This window comes from Arachis ipaensis, chromosome B7, assembly GCF_059453495.1.
Source record: "Arachis ipaensis isolate K30076 ecotype BB chromosome B7, ASM5945349v1, whole genome shotgun sequence".
Taxonomy (NCBI): domain Eukaryota; kingdom Viridiplantae; phylum Streptophyta; class Magnoliopsida; order Fabales; family Fabaceae; genus Arachis; species Arachis ipaensis.
The window spans coordinates 67,291,934-67,304,930 of record NC_142442.1 but is presented as its reverse complement, the minus strand read 5'-3'; the positions used below and the strand labels follow the sequence as shown (position 1 = coordinate 67,304,930).

Genomic DNA, 12,997 nt, shown 5'->3' with positions numbered 1-12,997 from the left:
GGTTTGAATTTGAATGGTGAGGTAGGTGGGGTTTTATGAAGGATGGATGTGAATGGTGAAGAGAATGATGGGATTTGATAGGTGAGGGGTTTTTTTTTGGGGAAGAGGTGTTGAGGTGATTGGTGAATGGGTGAAGAAGAGAGAGAGGTGGGGTAGGTGGGGATCCTATGGGGTCCACAGATCCTGAGGTGTCAAGAATTTCTCATCCCTGCACCATGTGGCGTGCAAAACGCCCCTTGCTGTCAATCCTGGCGTTAAACGCCAGGCTGCTGCCCATTTCTGGCGTTTAACACCAGCTTCTTGCCCATTCTTGGCGTTAAACGCCAGTCTGGTGCCCATTTCTGGCGTTAAACGCCTAGAATGGTGCCAGACTGGGCGTTTAACGCCCATTCTGCTACCCTTACTGGCGTTTAAACGCCAATAAGTTTCTTCTCCAGGGTGTTCTATTTTTCATTCTATTTTTTCTTCTATTTTTGATTTTTCAATTGTTTTTTGTGACATCACATGATCATCAACCTATAGAAAACATAAAATAACAAAGAAAATAGAAATTTAATATAGATAAGTAAAAATTGGGTTGCCTCCCAACAAGCGCTTCTTTAATGTCAATAGCTTGACAGTGGCTCTCATGGAGCCTTACAGATGTTCAGAGCAATGTTGGAACCTCCCAACACCAAAATTAGAGTTTAAATATGGGGGTTAAACACCAAACTTAAAGTTTGGTTGTGGTCTCCCAACACCAAACTTAGAGTTTGACTGTGGGGGCTCTGTTTGACTCTGTATTGAGAGAAGCTCTTCATGATTCCTCTCCATGGTGACAGAGGGATATACTTGAGCTTTCAATACAAGGGAGTCTTCATTCACTTGAATGATCACTTCTCCTCTGTCAACATCAATCACAGCTTTTGCTGTGGCTAGGAAGGGTCTGCCAAGGATGATGGATTCATACATACACTTCCCAGTCTCTAGGATTATGAAGTCAGCAGGGATGTAGTGGCCTTCAACCTTTACCAAGACATCCTCTACAAGTCCATAAGCTTGTTTCTTTGAATTGTCTGCCATCTCCAATGAGATTCTTGCAGCTTGTACCTCAATGATCCCTAGCTTCTCCATTACAAAGAGAGGCATGAGGTTTATGCTTGACCCTAGGTCACACAGAGCCTTCTCAAAGGTTATGGTGCCTATGGTACAAGGGATTGAGAATTTCCCAGGGTCTTGTCTCTTCAGAGGTAATCTCTGCCTAGTCAAGTCATCCAGTTCTTTGATGAGCAATGGAGGTTCATCCTCCCAAGTCTCATTACCAAACAACTTGGCATTTAGCTTCATGATTGCTCCAAGGTACTTAGCAACTTACTCTTTAGTAACATCTTCATCCTCTTCAGAGGAAGAATACTCATCAGAGCTCATGAATGGCAAAAGTAAATTCAATGGAATCTCTATGGTCTCAGTCTGAGCCTCAGATTCCCATGGTTCCTCATTAGGGAACTCCATGGAGGTCAGTGGACGTCCATTGAGGTCTTCCTCAGTGGAGATCACTGCCTCTTCCTCCTCTCCAGGTTCGGCCATGTGAGACATGTTTATGGCCTTGCACTCTCTCTTTGGATTCTCTTCTATTTTGCTTGGGAGAGTACTAGGAGGGAGTTCAGTAACTTTCTTACTCAGCTAACCCACTTGTGCTTCCAAATTTCTAATGGAGGATCTTGTTTCAGTCATGAAACTTTGAGTGGTTTTGATTAGATCAGAGACAATGGTTGCTAAATCAGAGTGGCTCTACTTAGAATCCTCTGTCTGTTGCTGAGAAGATGATGGAAAAGGCTTGCTATTGCTAAACCTGTTTCTTCCACCATTATTGTTATTGAAGTCTTGTTGAGACCTCTGTTGATCCTTCCATGAGAGATTTGGATGATTTCTCCATGAAGAATTATAGGTGTTTCCATAGGGTTCTCCCATGTAATTCACCTCTTCCATTGCAGGGTTCTCAGGATCATAAGCTTCTTCTTCAGAGGAAGCTTCCTTAGTACTGCCTGTTGCTGCTTGCATTCCAGACAGACTCTGAGAAATCATATTGACTTGTTGAGTCAATATTTTGTTCTGAGCTAGTATGGCATTCAGAGTGTCAACTTCAAGAACTCCTTTCTTCTGATTTGTCCCATTATTCACAGGATTCCTTTCAGAAGTGTACATGAATTGGTTATTTGCAACCATTTCAATGAGTTTCTGAGCTTCTGTAGGCGTCTTCGTCAGATGAAGAGATCCTTCAGCAGAGCTATCCAATGACATCTTGGATAGTTCAGACAGACCATCATAGAAAATACCTATGATGCTCCATTCAGAAAGCATGTCAAAAGGACATCTTCTGATCAATTGCTTGTATCTTTCCCATGCTTCATAGAGGGATTCTCCTTCCTTCTGTCTGAAGGTTTGGACTTCCACTCTTAGCTTGCTTAATTTTTGAGGTGGAAATAACTTTGCCAAGAAGGCATTGACTAGCTTTTCCCAAGAGTTCAGGCTTTCTTTAGGTTGTGTATCCAACCATGTCCTAGCTCTGTCTCTTACAGCAAAAGGAAAAAGCATAAGTCTGTAGACTTCAGGGTCAACCCCATTGGTCTTGACAATGTCACAAATTTGCAAGAATTTAGCTAAGAACTGATGAGGATCTTCTAATGGAAGTCCATGAAACTTGCAATTCTGTTGCATTAGAGAAACTAATTGAGGCTTAAGCTCAAAGTTGTTTGCTCCAATGGCAGAGATTGAGATGCTTCTCCCATAGAAGTCGGGAGTAGGTGCAGTAAAGTTACCAAGCACCTTCCTTGCATTGTTGGCATTGTTGTTTTCGGCTGCCATGGTTTCTTCTTCCTTGAAGAGCTCTGTTAGGCCCTCTAAAGAGAATTGTGCTTTAGCTTCTTTTAGCTTTCTCTTCAAGGTCCTTTCAGGTTCAGGATCAGCTTGAACAAGTATGCCTTTATCTTTGCTTCTACTTATATGAAAGAGAAGAGAACAAGAAAGTAGGGAATCCTCTATGTCACAGTATAGAGATTCCTTGAGGTGTCAGAGGAAAAGAAGAATAGAAGGAGGGGGTAGATGGAAAAGAATTCGAACATATAAAAAAGGAGGGAGTTCGAATTGTACCTTGAGGAGGAGTGTTAGTCCTTTAAATAGAAGGATGTGAGAAGAGGAGAAGAATTTTCAAAAATAAATTAAAAAGATTTTGAATTAATTAAAAGAAATTTGAAAATTTGATTGAGATTTTCGAAAATTAAGATTGGGAAAGAAATTAAGTGATTTTTGAAAATATTTTGAAATTATAAATTAAAAAGATATGATTGAAAGTTAATTTTGAAAAAGATATGATTGAAAATCAATTTAGAAAAAGAAAGTTTTTAAAATTAAAGTTGATTACTTGACTAACAAGAAATTAAAAGATATGATTCTGAAATTTAAAGTTTGATCATTTCTTAATAGGCAAGTAACAACTTGAAACTTTTGAAGTAAATCTTTAATTATAACAAGGATTTTTGAAAATTAAAAAAAATGGAAAGAAATTGATATTGAAGAGATATGATTGAAAAGATGTGATTTGAAAAAGATTTGATTTTGAAAAATTATGAAGATTTGAAAAAAATTTGAATTAAAAACAAAATCTTCCCTCTTGTGTCCTTCTGGCATTTAACGCCCAAAATGCTACCTTTTTAGGCGTTAAACACCCAGCCAGGTACCCTGGCTGGCGTTTAAACGCCAGTTTTCCTTCTTCACTGGGCGTTTTGAACGCCCAGCTTTTTCTGTTTGATTCCTCTGCTGAATGTTCTGAATCTTCAATTCTCTGTATTATTGACTTGAAAAGACACAATTTTGAAAATATTTTTGAATTTTTAATGGTGAGAAACAATAAAAATGCAACTAAGATCAAATGAACAATGCATGCAAGACACCAAACTTAAAAATTTGTATACTAAGGACTATAACAAATTGAAAATGCATGTAAGAAACAACAAAACACACAAAACAAGAGAATTTAAAGATCAAAGCAATGAAATCATCAAGAATAACTTGAAGATCAATGAAGAACAATATGTATAAATTCGAAAAATGCAAGAAGAAGAAAGTCATGCAATTGACACCAAACTTAAAAATTGATGCTAGACTCAAACAAGAAACATAAAATATTTTTTTATTTTTATGATTTTATAAAATTTTTTGTGATTTTCAAAACTATATGGAAAAGAAAATAAAGAGAATCAAAACTTTTAATGAGAATTCCAGGAATCATGCAATGTTAGTCTAAAGCTTCAGTCTAAAAAGATTAGACATGTTTGGCCAAGCTTCAGCAGGACATTACATTCAACAGCTAAATTGATGAGAATCAATCAGCTTTTGTGATGATAAGAACATCACCTTGAAACTCTAGAATTCATTCTTAAAAATTCTGAAAAGTACCTAATCTAAGCAACAAGATGAACCGTCAGTTGTCCAAACTCGAACAATCGCCGGCAACGGCGCCAAAAACCTGGTATGCGAAATTGTGATCATCAACAACGGCGCCAAAGGACTTGGAGCTCTTAAACATGAATCACACTTTGTCACAATTCCGCACAACTAACCAGCAAGTGCACTGGGTCGTCCAAGTAATAAACCTTACGTGAGTAAGGGTCGATCCCACGGAGACTGTCGGCTTGAAGCAAGCTATGGTCACCTTGTAAATCTCAGTCAAGCGAATTCAGATGGTGATGGAGAATTGATAATTAAAAGATGAATAAAACATAAAATAAAGATAGATATACTTATGTAATTCTTTGGTTGGAATTTCAGATAAGCGTATGAAGATGCTTTGTTCCTCCTGAACCTCTGCTTTCCTATTGCCTTCTTCCAATCATTCATACTCCTTTCCATGGCAAGCTTTATGTTGGGCATCACCGTTGTCAATGGCTACTTCCCGTCCTCTCAGTGAAAATGTTCCAAATGTGCTGTCACCGCACGGCTAATCATCTGTCGGTTCTCGATCATGCTGGAATAGGATCCATTGATCCTTTTGCGTCTGTCACACGCCCAACAATCGCAAGTTTGAAGCTCGTCACAGTCATCCCTTCCCAGATCCTACTCAGAATCCCACAGACAAGGTTTAGATGTTCTGAATCTCAGGAATGGCTGCCAATAATTCTAGCCTATACCACGAAGGTTCCAATCTTAGATTAGAAACCCAAGAGATACGCATTCAAGCCATTGCTAGTAGAACAGAGGTTGTTGTCAGGCACATGTTCATAGGAGAGAATGATGATGTGTGTCACGGATCATCACATTCATCAAGTTAAAGAACGAATGAATATCTTGGAGAAGAAATAGACTTGAGTTGAATAGAAAAACAATAGTACTTTGTATTAATTCATGAAGAACAGCAGAGCTCCACACCTTAATCTATGGTGTGTAGAAACTCCACCGTTGAAAATACATAAGTGATAATAGTGTAAGCATGGCCGAATGGCCAGCCTCCAAGCTCTAGGGACTAAACGTCCAAAGATGAAAATACAATAGCAAAAGGTCCTATTTATAGAGAACTAGTAGCCTAGGATTTACAGAAATCAGTAATTAATGCAGAAATCTTCTTCCGGGCCCACTTGATGTGTGCTTGGACTGAGAATTGAAGCTTCCATGTGTAGAGACTTTTCTTGGAGTTAAACGTCAGCTTTTGTGCCAGTTTGGGCGTTTAACTCCAGCTTTTGTGCCAGTTTTGGAGTTAAACGCCAAAATTCTTGAGCTGACTTGGAACGCCGGTTTGGGCCATCAAATATCAGAAAAAGTATAGACTATTATAAATTGCTGGAAAGCCCAGGATGTCTACTTTCCAACGCAATTGAGAGCGCACCAATTGGGCTTCTGTAGCTCCAGAAAATCTACTTTGAGTGCAGGGAGGTCAGAATCTAACAGCATCTGCAGTCCTTTTTCAGCCTCTGAATCAGATTTTTGCTCAGGTCCCTCAATTTCAGCCAGAAAATACCTGAAATCACAGAAAAACACACAAACTCATAGTAAAGTCCAGAATTGTGATTTTTATTTAAAAACTAATAAAAACATAATAAAAACTAATTAAAATATACTAAAAACATACTAAAAACAATGCCAAAAAGCGTATAAATTATCGGCTCATCACAACACCAAACTTAAATTGTTGCTTGTCCCCAAGAAACTGAAAATCAAATAGGATAAAAAGAGAAGAATATACAATGAATTCTAAAAACATCTATGAAGATCAGTATTAATTAGATGAGCGGGGCTTTTAGCTTTTTGCTTCTGAACAGTTTTGGCATCTCACTTTATTCCTTGAAGTTCAGAATGATTGGCATCTATAGGAACTCAGAATCCAGATAGTGTTATTTATTCTCCTAGTTAAGTATGTTGATTCTTGAACACAGCTACTTTATGAGTCTTGGCCGTGGCCCTAAGCACTTTGTTTTCCAGTATTACCACTGGATACATAAATGCCACAGACACATAACTGGGTGAACCTTTTCAGATTGTGACTCAGCTTTGCTAGAGTCCCCAATTAGAGGTGTCCAGGGTTCTTAAGCACACTCTTCTTTTTGCTTTGGACCTCGACTTTAACCGCTCAGTCTCAAGTTTTCACTTGACATCTTCATGCCACAAGCACATGGTTAGGGACAACTTGGTTTAGCCGCTTAGGCCAGGATTTTGTTCCTGTGGGCCCTCCTATCCACTGATGCTCAAAGCCTTGGAACCTTTTTATCACCCTTGCCTTTTGGTTTAAAGGGGTACTGGCTTTTCTACTTGCTTTTCTTTTTTTTTTCTTTTCTCTTTTTTTTGCAAGCTTTTCACTGCTTTTTCTTGCTTCAAGAATCAATTTTATGATTTTTCAGATCATCAGATAACATTTCTCCTTTTCCCATCATTCTTTCAAGAGCCAACAATTTTAACATTCATAAACAATCAAATTCAAAAATATGCACTGTTCAAGCATTCATTCAGAAAAACAATAGTATTGCCACCACATTAAGATAATTAAACTGTTTTAAAATTTGAAATTCATGCACTTCTTTTTCTTTTTCAATTAAAAACATTTTTTATTTAAGAAAGGTGATGGATTCATTTTCATAGCTTTAAGGCATAGACACTAAGACACTAATGATCATGTAATAAAGACACAAACATAAATAAACATAAAGCACAATTTTCAAAAAACAGGAAAATAAAGAACAAGGAAATTAAAGAACGGGTCCACCTTAGTGATGGCGGGTTGTTCTTCCTCTTGAAGATCTTATGGAGTGCTTGAGCTCCTCAATATCTCTTCCTTGCCTTTGTTGCTCCTCTCTCATGGTTCTTTGGTCTTCTCTAATTTCATGGAGGAGGATGGAATGCTCTTGGTGCTCCACCCTTAATTGTCCCATGTTGAAACTTAATTCTCCTAGGGAGGTGTTGATTTGCTCCCAATAGTTTTGTGGAGGAAAATGCATCCCTTGAGGCATCTCAGGGATTTCATGATGAGGAGTTCCTCATGCTCTTGGTGAGGTTCTCTCACTTGCTCCATCCTTTTCTTAGTGATGGGCTTGTCCTCATCAATGAGGATGTCTTCCTCTATGTCAATTTCAGCTGAATTGCAGAGGTGACAAATGAGATGAGGGAAGGCTAACCTTGCCACAGTAGAGGACTTGTCCGCCACTTTGTAGAGTTCTTGGGATATAACTTCATGAACTTCTACTTCCTCTCTAGTCATGATGCTATGAATCATGATAGCCCGGTCTATAGTAACTTCAGACCGGTTGCTAGTAGGAATGATTGAGCGTTGGATGAACTCCAACCATCCCCTAGCCATAGGCTTGAGGTCATGGCTTCTTAGTTGAACCGGCTTCCCTCTTGAATCACTCTTTCATTGAGCGCCCTCTTCGCAGATGTCCATGAGGACTTGGTCCAACCTTTGATCAAAGTTGACCCTTCTAGTGTATGGGTGTGCATCTCCTTGCATCATAGGAAAATTGAATGCGAACCTTACATTTTCCGGACTAAAGTCTAAGTATTTCCCTCGGACCATTGCAAGCCAATTCTTAGGGTCCGGGTTCACACTTTGATCATGGTTCTTGGTGATCCATGCATTGGCATTGAACTCTTGAACCATTAAGATTCCGACTTGTTGAATGGGGTTAGTGAGAACTTCCCAACCTCTTCTTCGAATCTCATATCGGATCTCTGGATATTCGCCCTTTTTTAGCTTAAAAGGGACCTCGGGGATCACCTTCTTCTTGGCCACAACTTCATAGAAGTGGTCTTGATGCACCCTTGAGAGGAATCTTTCCATCTCCCATGACTCGGAGGTGGAAGCTTTTGCCTTCCCTTTCCTCTTTCTAGAGGTTTCTCCGGCCTTTGGTGCCATTAATGGTTATGGAAAAACAAAAAAAGCTTTAGCTTTTACCACACCAAACTTAGAAGGTTGCTCGTCCTCGAGCAAAAGAAGAAAGAAGAGAGTAGAAGAAGAAGAAATAGAGGAGATAGAGGGGGCTTAGTGTTTCGGCCAAGGGGGATAGGTAGTGTGTATGTTAGGTGAAAATGAAGGAGTGAAGATGGGTTTATATAGGAGTAGGGAGGGGGGTATGGATCGGCCATTATGGGTGGGTTTGGGTGGGAAAGTGGTTTGAATTTGAATGGTGAGGTAGGTGGGGTTTTATGAAGGATGGATGTGAATGGTGAAGAGAATGATGGGATTTGATAGGTGAGGGGTTTCTTTTTGGGGAAGAGGTGTTGAGGTGATTGGTGAATGGGTGAAGAAGAGAGAGAGGTGGGGTAGGTGGGGATCCTATGGGGTCCACAGATCCTGAGGTGTCAAGAATTTTTCATCCCTGCACCATGTGGCGTGCAAAACGCCCCTTGCTGTCAATCCTGGCGTTAAACGCCAGGCTGCTGCCCATTTCTGGCGTTTAACGCCAGCTTCTTGCCCATTCTTGGCGTTAAACGCCAGTCTGGTGCCCATTTCTGGCGTTAAACACCCAGAATGGTGCCAGACTGGGCGTTTAACGCCCATTCTGCTACCCTTACTGGCGTTTAAACGCCAATAAGTTTCTTCTCCAGGGTGTTCTATTTTTCATTCTATTTTTTCTTCTATTTTTGATTTTTCAATTGTTTTTTGTGACATCACATGATCATCAACCTATAGAAAACATAAAATAACAAAGAAAATAGAAATTTAATATAGATAAGTAAAAATTGGGTTGCCTCCCAACAAGCGCTTCTTTAATGTCAATAGCTTGACAGTGGCTCTCATGGAGCCTTACAGATGTTCAGAGCAATGTTGGAACCTCCCAACACCAAAATTAGAGTTTAAATATGGGGGTTAAACACCAAACTTAAAGTTTGGTTGTGGTCTCCCAACACCAAACTTAGAGTTTGACTGTGGGGGCTCTGTTTGACTCTGTATTGAGAGAAGCTCTTCATGATTCCTCTCCATGGTGACAGAGGGATATCCTTGAGCTTTCAATACAAGGGAGTCTTCATTCACTTGAATGATCACTTCTCCTCTGTCAACATCAATCACAGCTTTTGCTGTGGCTAGGAAGGGTCTGCCAAGGATGATGGATTCATACATACACTTCCCAGTCTCTAGGATTATGAAGTCAGCAGGGATGTAGTGGCCTTCAACCTTTACCAAGACATCCTCTACAAGTCCATAAGCTTGTTTCTTTGAATTGTCTGCCATCTCCAATGAGATTCTTGCAGCTTGTACCTCAATGATCCCTAGCTTCTCCATTACAAAGAGAGGCATGAGGTTTATGCTTGACCCTAGGTCACACAAAGCCTTCTCAAAGGTTATGGTGCCTATGGTACAAGGGATTGAGAATTTCCCAGGGTCTTGTCTCTTCAGAGGTAATCTCTGCCTAGTCAAGTCATCCAGTTCTTTGATGAGCAATGGAGGTTCATCCTCCCAAGTCTCATTACCAAACAACTTGGCATTTAGCTTCATGATTGCTCCAAGGTACTTAGCAACTTACTCTTTAGTAACATCTTCATCCTCTTCAGAGGAAGAATACTCATCAGAGCTCATGAATGGCAAAAGTAAATTCAATGGAATCTCTATGGTCTCAGTCTGAGCCTCAGATTCCCATGGTTCCTCATTAGGGAACTCCATGGAGGTCAGTGGACGTCCATTGAGGTCTTCCTCAGTGGAGATCACTGCCTCTTCCTCCTCTCCAGGTTCGGCCATGTGAGACATGTTTATGGCCTTGCACTCTCTCTTTGGATTCTCTTCTATTTTGCTTGGGAGAGTACTAGGAGGGAGTTCAGTAACTTTCTTACTCAGCTAACCCACTTGTGCTTCCAAATTTCTAATGGAGGATCTTGTTTCAGTCATGAAACTTTGAGTGGTTTTGATTAGATCAGAGACAATGGTTGCTAAATCAGAGTGGCTCTACTTAGAATCCTCTGTCTGTTGCTGAGAAGATGATGGAAAAGGCTTGCTATTGCTAAACCTGTTTCTTCCACCATTATTGTTATTGAAGTCTTGTTGAGACCTCTGTTGATCCTTCCATGAGAGATTTGGATGATTTCTCCATGAAGAATTATAGGTGTTTCCATAGGGTTCTCCCATGTAATTCACCTCTTCCATTGCAGGGTTCTCAGGATCATAAGCTTCTTCTTCAGAGGAAGCTTCCTTAGTACTGCCTGTTGCTGCTTGCATTCCAGACAGACTCTGAGAAATCATATTGACTTGTTGAGTCAATATTTTGTTCTGAGCTAGTATGGCATTCAGAGTGTCAACTTCAAGAACTCCTTTCTTCTGATTTGTCCCATTATTCACAGGATTCCTTTCAGAAGTGTACATGAATTGGTTATTTGCAACCATTTCAATGAGTTTCTGAGCTTCTGTAGGCGTCTTCTTCAGATGAAGAGATCCTTCAGCAGAGCTATCCAATGACATCTTGGATAGTTCAGACAGACCATCATAGAAAATACCTATGATGCTCCATTCAGAAAGCATGTCAAAAGGACATCTTCTGATCAATTGCTTGTATCTTTCCCATGCTTCATAGAGGGATTCTCCTTCCTTCTGTCTGAAGGTTTGGACTTCCACTCTTAGCTTGCTTAATTTTTGAGGTGGAAATAACTTTGCCAAGAAGGCATTGACTAGCTTTTCCCAAGAGTTCAGGCTTTCTTTAGGTTGTGTATCCAACCATGTCCTAGCTCTGTCTCTTACAGCAAAAGGAAAAAGCATAAGTCTGTAGACTTCAGGGTCAACCCCATTGGTCTTGACAATGTCACAAATTTGCAAGAATTTAGCTAAGAACTGATGAGGATCTTCTAATGGAAGTCCATGAAACTTGCAATTCTGTTGCATTAGAGAAACTAATTGAGGCTTAAGCTCAAAGTTGTTTGCTCCAATGGCAGAGATTGAGATGCTTCTCCCATAGAAGTCGGGAGTAGGTGCAGTAAAGTTACCAAGCACCTTCCTTGCATTGTTGGCATTGTTGTTTTCGGCTGCCATGGTTTCTTCTTCCTTGAAGAGCTCTGTTAGGCCCTCTAAAGAGAATTGTGCTTTAGCTTCTTTTAGCTTTCTCTTCAAGGTCCTTTCAGGTTCAGGATCAGCTTGAACAAGTATGCCTTTATCTTTGCTTCTACTTATATGAAAGAGAAGAGAACAAGAAAGTAGGGAATCCTCTATGTCACAGTATAGAGATTCCTTGAGGTGTCAGAGGAAAAGAAGAATAGAAGGAGGGGGTAGATGGAAAAGAATTCGAACATATAAAAAAGGAGGGAGTTCGAATTGTACCTTGAGGAGGAGTGTTAGTCCTTTAAATAGAAGGATGTGAGAAGAGGAGAAGAATTTTCAAAAATAAATTAAAAAGATTTTGAATTAATTAAAAGAAATTTGAAAATTTGATTGAGATTTTCGAAAATTAAGATTGGGAAAGAAATTAAGTGATTTTTGAAAATATTTTGAAATTATAAATTAAAAAGATATGATTGAAAGTTAATTTTGAAAAAGATATGATTGAAAATCAATTTAGAAAAAGAAAGTTTTTAAAATTAAAGTTGATTACTTGACTAACAAGAAATTAAAAGATATGATTCTGAAATTTAAAGTTTGATCATTTCTTAATAGGCAAGTAACAACTTGAAACTTTTGAAGTAAATCTTTAATTATAACAAGGATTTTTGAAAATTAAAAAAAATGGAAAGAAATTGATATTGAAGAGATATGATTGAAAAGATGTGATTTGAAAAAGATTTGATTTTGAAAAATTATGAAGATTTGAAAAAAATTTGAATTAAAAACAAAATCTTCCCTCTTGTGTCCTTCTGGCATTTAACGCCCAAAATGCTACCTTTTTAGGCGTTAAACACCCAGCCAGGTACCCTGGCTGGCGTTTAAACGCCAGTTTTCCTTCTTCACTGGGCGTTTTGAACGCCCAGCTTTTTCTGTTTGATTCCTCTGCTGAATGTTCTGAATCTTCAATTCTCTGTATTATTGACTTGAAAAGACACAATTTTGAAAATATTTTTGAATTTTTAATGGTGAGAAACAATAAAAATGCAACTAAGATCAAATGAACAATGCATGCAAGACACCAAACTTAAAAATTTGTATACTAAGGACTATAACAAATTGAAAATGCATGTAAGAAACAACAAAACACACAAAACAAGAGAATTTAAAGATCAAAGCAATGAAATCATCAAGAATAACTTGAAGATCAATGAAGAACAATATGTATAAATTCGAAAAATGCAAGAAGAAGAAAGTCATGCAATTGACACCAAACTTAAAAATTGATGCTAGACTCAAACAAGAAACATAAAATATTTTTTTATTTTTATGATTTTATAAAATTTTTTGTGATTTTCAAAACTATATGGAAAAGAAAATAAAGAGAATCAAAACTTTTAATGAGAATTCCAGGAATCATGCAATGTTAGTCTAAAGCTTCAGTCTAAAAAGATTAGACATGTTTGGCCAAGCTTCAGCAGGACATTACATTCAACAGCTAAATTGATGAGAATCAATCAG

General features: G+C 38.7%; 2 non-coding genes across 2 annotated transcripts; both read left to right on the top strand.

The window, feature by feature from the left end:
- Positions 1–2,334: 2,334 nt before the first annotated feature.
- LOC148552883 (small nucleolar RNA R71) lies at positions 2,335–2,442 on the top strand. Its single transcript, XR_015893010.1, has one exon. It is a non-coding gene; the product is annotated as a small nucleolar RNA R71 (small nucleolar RNA).
- An 8,521-nt stretch (positions 2,443–10,963) lies between these two features.
- On the top strand, positions 10,964–11,071 carry LOC148552882 (small nucleolar RNA R71). Its single transcript, XR_015893009.1, has one exon. It is a non-coding gene; the product is annotated as a small nucleolar RNA R71 (small nucleolar RNA).
- Positions 11,072–12,997: the final 1,926 nt, after the last annotated feature.